The sequence below is a fragment of the Galeopterus variegatus genome, unplaced genomic scaffold (genome assembly GCF_000696425.1).
Source record: "Galeopterus variegatus unplaced genomic scaffold, G_variegatus-3.0.2 Scaffold10940, whole genome shotgun sequence".
Classification (NCBI taxonomy): Eukaryota; Metazoa; Chordata; class Mammalia; order Dermoptera; family Cynocephalidae; genus Galeopterus; species Galeopterus variegatus.
Window position 1 is genome coordinate 53,876 of NW_007737051.1, and position 5,831 is coordinate 59,706.

Here is a 5,831-nt window from a genome sequence, read left to right on the forward strand (position 1 = left end):
TTAAGTGAAACTAGTCAGGCACAGAAAGAGACATATCACATGTTCTCACTTATTTTTGTGAGCTAAAAATAAATAAATAAATACACATAAACCGGCAAGGTGGGGGGGGAGGGGGGAAGAAGACATAACAATTACAATTCCTTGAAATTGATAGGACAAGCAAACAGAAAGGACATTGATGGGAGGGAGGGGGAGAGGGAGGAGGGAGGGGGGTGAGGGAGGAGGGCGGGAGGTTTTGGTAATTGGCCACAATAATCAACCACATTGTATATGGACAAAATAAAATAAAATTTGGAAGAAAAAAAATAAAAATAAAAATAGAAATGCATTTAAATTTTTTTGTGTGTGTGTGTGACTGGTAAGGGGATCATAATCGGTGTCGTCCACACTGCGCTCAGCCAGTGAGCGCACCGGCCACTCCTATACATGATCCAAACTGCTGTGGGAGCGCCACTGCACTCCCAGGGCTGCACTCTCCTGTGTGAGGTTTCAGTAATTGGCCAAATTGTATATTGACAAAATAAAATAAAATAAAATATTTTTTTAAAAAAGGATATTTTCCTCCAAAGAGGGGGGAAGAAGACATAACAATTACAATTCCTTGAAATTGATACGACGAGCATACAGAAAGGACATTGGTGGGAGGGAGGGGGGAGACAGAGGTGGGAGGGAAGTTTCGATACTTGGCCACTTTGTATATTGACAAAATAAAATAAAATAAAATATATTTTTAAAAAAGGATATTTTCCTCCAACTTGAGAATGAAAATCTAGAGACAATAGATAGAGAAACTCAAAGGAGTTGGTTTTATTGATGTCTGCTTTAAGAAATGATGCCCAGAAAACCTCCACCTCTCTAGTGAGTCCCTAGAGAATTTCTAAGAGGCAGCCGTATAATCTCCATGGTGTATTAGGAAGGATCTTCTCTTTTGCCATTTAATTCCCACAGTGTATTACCATGGTTGTACTTGCTAATAGGGGAAATTATGGACAAGTATTGGGCACAGTGTGGTAATTAGCTCCCAATGGGGGTGGGGAATCTAATTTTAATTACCAATCAAGGTATTAAGGCCATGGATAATGTAAAAAGGAAAGACCAATGGTGGTATTTATTGAGGAAATACCTAAACTACCCATGGAGAAAAGGCACAGATGATATTTTCCTGTGGAGAAATGTAGTTTTCTTATGCCAGTCAAGAAAATTTCCAGATGATGAAGAAAAAGCCTGGGGAATCATGACAGGGAAGACAATTTTGACAAATTTCACCTAGAAATCTTCACAGAAGTTTCCAGGCAGTGTCTGAGAATGAAGAAACCTGCATGCCATGGGGCACGAGAATTCTGATTTAAAGGAATGTGGAATTTTAATTTTTATTTAAGAACTTTGATTTTTTTGTTGAGAAGGGCAGTGACAGTTGAGACATCTATTTGTATGTCAAATTTAAAAATTGTTGAGTTTTCTCATGAGTTAGTGATCCACTTACCTCTAGTTATTTGTAGTGAAAAATAGGAAATATGAAATGACAAAAAGGGTAGTTGGCTGGTAGAAAATATAAGAATAAAGATTGAGACCAAGGCTAGGAAGAAGGCAGTGGCATACAGTAAGTCTTGATTAATTCATAGAGGATGGAGTATGAGTCTTAGGATGGGAAAAATAAATTACAGGAAACATACAATGTATGGGGAACACAGAAAGCACTTTTCATTTAGGAGGTACATGGTGGCACACTGGGGACCATGCTACCATAAAATGAACTAATTTGAATTATTATTAATTCATTAATGAGCTAGTTCATTTATGTATTCATCAAACACTTATATCTCATTTGTTTAAAGACTAGGTTAAATTCTGAGGATACAAAAGGATGGCCTTTATTCTTGAGATTCTCAAGTCTATTGAGGCTACAGGAAAAAATACTTTGTATATAACATGTTGAGTATTTCGATAAAGGCACATGAAACAAGCTTCAGACATACTAAGAAGGGAACAGCAGAATCTCCCTAAAACAGGTTACAGAAAGCTCAGTAACTGGTGACTTTAAAAATGTTAAGAGTGGGTGAGCCACAGATGAAGGGGAAAAGATATTGGAGGCTGGTTTCTCTCTCTCTCTCTGAAGTCTTGAAATACAGAGGCATATATAGGAAACTAAGCATGTCAGTGAAATTCCTGTGTGATGATGATTTAGGGGATAAGACAGTAAATGTAGCGGGATGGGCAGAGAATCAGGTGTCATATTACCCAGCTTAAGGAAATCAATCTTTACCCTATGGGTGATTAAGAATTATTAAGGAGAATAATGTAAAAATTCAATTCCCTCTTTCCCCTTGTTAAGCAGGTAATTTAATTAGTCATTTTTTTTTCTTCTTTCATGTTTTCAAAAGATTTTTTTCTCAACCTGTAATACCCTCCCATTCAAGGTCAGGACACTATCTCCCATTTATCAAATATTTTATGCAGCATCCTAGACTTGGTTAAGTGAAGTTAAAGCCTTTGATAGTAAATTTTACTAAAAAGTTTTAGTTTTCATGTAGGTTTCAAGGATGTGTGAAAGAACAGATGGTTGATGGAGTAGGGGGTTATGGATTAGCTATTGAGTAATGAGGCCTTTCTTTCCTTTTAGGAACTCCTACTTTCTTTGCATACCTAGTCACTGTTAATGTTGCGGATGAACCAATAAAATAGAAAATACCTAAAGAAAGGAGAACCAGGAAACTGGAAAGGTAGAGATGATGCCTCAGAAAGTATGCTAGTGGGGACTTTTTCCAGTCAATGCACTGTGAATATTCCTTATTTATAAAGTTTAGATATAAGGAGATTCAAAGATACATGGAAATAGGAGTTTAGTGTATGGTTCTACTCTCATTTTTAAAAAAATTTAAAACTTTTTTAGGGTTGCTCGGGTGGGGTCGAGGAAGGGAGAAGGGCATTGTGAAGAGGTTGGGTGGGGGACAGAGGGAATAATCACAATTTGAAGTGGTGTGCATGCTGATAGCATTGATTTGGTCACCACATCTGGGGCACAGGGCTTATGGTCAGTTCTTGCCCCATGAACGTCCATAATCGATAAAAGAAAATCTAAATAAATATTTTAATTGTTTCTTCCAAAAAAAATAAACTTTTTCTAAGCAACAGAGCAAATAACAGTAACAATTTAGTTTTTTGAAAAGAACTTCAATCCCAAAAATAAAGTGCTTTTAAAATTAAAAGTTTAGCTAGTAAAATAATGGAGGAGATCACTTGATAATCAGAAAAGAAAACTGAGATAGCAGTGTTTTTTAATGAATCTTTTGCTCTGTATTTAGAGAATGACATCAGAGGGATTTTTTTGTATTCCCAAATGTTAAAGCAAAAGGTTATGTTATATGCTAGATTAATACTAAGACAATGAATTTGGAAAATCCCTGGAATCAAATGCCATCTGCCTGGGAGTTTTGAAATNGCCACAATAATCAACCACATTGTATATGGACAAAATAAAATAAAATTTGGAAGAAAAAAAATAAAAATAAAAATAGAAATGCATTTAAATTTTTTTGTGTGTGTGTGTGACTGGTAAGGGGATCATAATCGGTGTCGTCCACACTGCGCTCAGCCAGTGAGCGCACCGGCCACTCCTATACATGATCCAAACTGCTGTGGGAGCGCCACTGCACTCCCAGGGCTGCACTCTCCTGTGTGAGGTTTCAGTAATTGGCCAAATTGTATATTGACAAAATAAAATAAAATAAAATATTTTTTTAAAAAAGGATATTTTCCTCCAACTTGAGAATGAAAATCTAGAGACAATAGATAGAGAAACTCAAAGGAGTCGGTTTTATTGATGTCTGCTTTAAGAAATGATGCCCAGAAAACCTCCACCTCTCTAGTGAGTCCCTAGAGAATTTCTAAGAGGCAGCCGCATAATCTCCATGGTGTATTAGGAAGGATCTTCTCTTTTGCCATTTAATTCCCACAGTGTATTACCATGGTTGTACTTGCTAATAGGGGAAATTATGGACAAGTATTGGGCACAGTGTGGTAATTAGCTCCCAATGGGGGTGGGGAATCTAATTTTAATTACCAATCAAGGTATTAAGGCCATGGATAATGTAAAAAGGAAAGACCAATGGTGGTATTTATTGAGGAAATACCTAAACTACCCATGGAGAAAAGGCACAGATGATATTTTCCTGTGGAGAAATGTAGTTTTCTTATGCCAGTCAAGAAAATTTCCAGATGATGAAGAAAAAGCCTGGGGAATCATGACAGGGAAGACAATTTTGACAAATTTCACCTAGAAATCTTCACAGAAGTTTCCAGGCAGTGTCTGAGAATGAAGAAGCCTACATGCCATGGGCACTAGAATTCTGATTTAAAGGAATGTGGAATTTTAATTTTTATTTAGGAACTTTGATTTCTTTGTTGAGAAGGGCAGTGACAGTTGAGTCATCTATTTGTATGTCAAATTTAAAAATTGTTGAGTTTTCTAATGAGTTAGTGATCCACTTACCTCTAGTTATTTGTAATGAAAAATAGGAAATAACGAAATGACAGAAAGGGTAGTTGGCTAGTAGAAAACATAAGAATAAAGATTGAGACCAAGGCTAGGAAGAAGGCAGTGGCATACAGTAAGTCTTGATTAATTCATAGAGGATGGAGTATGAGTCTTAGGATGGGAAAAATAAATTACAGGAAACATACAATGTATGGGGAACACAGAAAGCACTTTTCATTTAGGAGGTACATGGTGGCACACTGGGGACCATGCTACCATAAAATGAACTAATTTGAATCATTATTAATTCATTAATGAGCTAGTTCATTTATGTATTCATCAAACACTTATATCTCATTTGTTTAAAGACTAGGTTAAATTCTGAGGATACAAAAGGATGGCCTTTATTCTTGAGATTCTCAAGTCTATTGAGGCTACAGGAAAAAATACTTTGTATATAACATGTTGAGTATTTCGATAAAGGCACATGAAACAAGCTTCAGACATACTAAGAAGGGAACAGCAGAATCTCCCTAAAACAGGTTACAGAAAGCTCAGTAACTGGTGACTTTAAAAATGTTAAGAAGGAGTGAGCCACAGATGAAGGGGAAAAGATATTGGAGGCTGATTTTTCTCTCTCTCTCTGAAGCCTTGAAATACAAAGGCATATATAGGAAACTAAGCATTTCAGTGAAATTCCTGTGTGATGATGATTTAGGGGATAAGACAGTAAATGTAGCGGGATGGGCAGAGAATCAGGTGTCATATTACCCAGCTTAAGGAAATCAATCTTTACCCTATGGGTGATTAAGAATTATTAAGGAGAATAATGTAAAAATTCAATTCCCTCTTTCCCCTTGTTAAGCAGGTAATTTAATTAGTCATTTTTTTTTCTTCTTTCATGTTTTCAAAAGATTTTTTTCTCAACCTGTAATACCCTCCCATTCAAGGTCAGGACACTATCTCCCATTTATCAAATATTTTATGCAGCATCCTAGACTTGGTTAAGTGAAGTTAAAGCCTTTGATAGTAAATTTTACTAAAAAGTTTTAGTTTTCATGTAGGTTTCAAGGATGTGTGAAAGAACAGATGGTTGATGGAGTAGGGGGTTATGGATTAGCTATTGAGTAATGAGGCCTTTCTTTCCTTTTAGGAACTCCTACTTTCTTTGCATACCTAGTCACTGTTAATGTTGCAGATGAACCAATAAAATAGAAAATACCCAAAGAAAGGAGAACCGGGAAACTGGAAAAGTAGAGATGATGCCTCAGAAAGTATGCTAGTGGGGACTTTTTCCAGTCAATGCATTGTGAATATTCCTTATTTATAAAGTTTAGATATAAGGAGATTCAAAGAT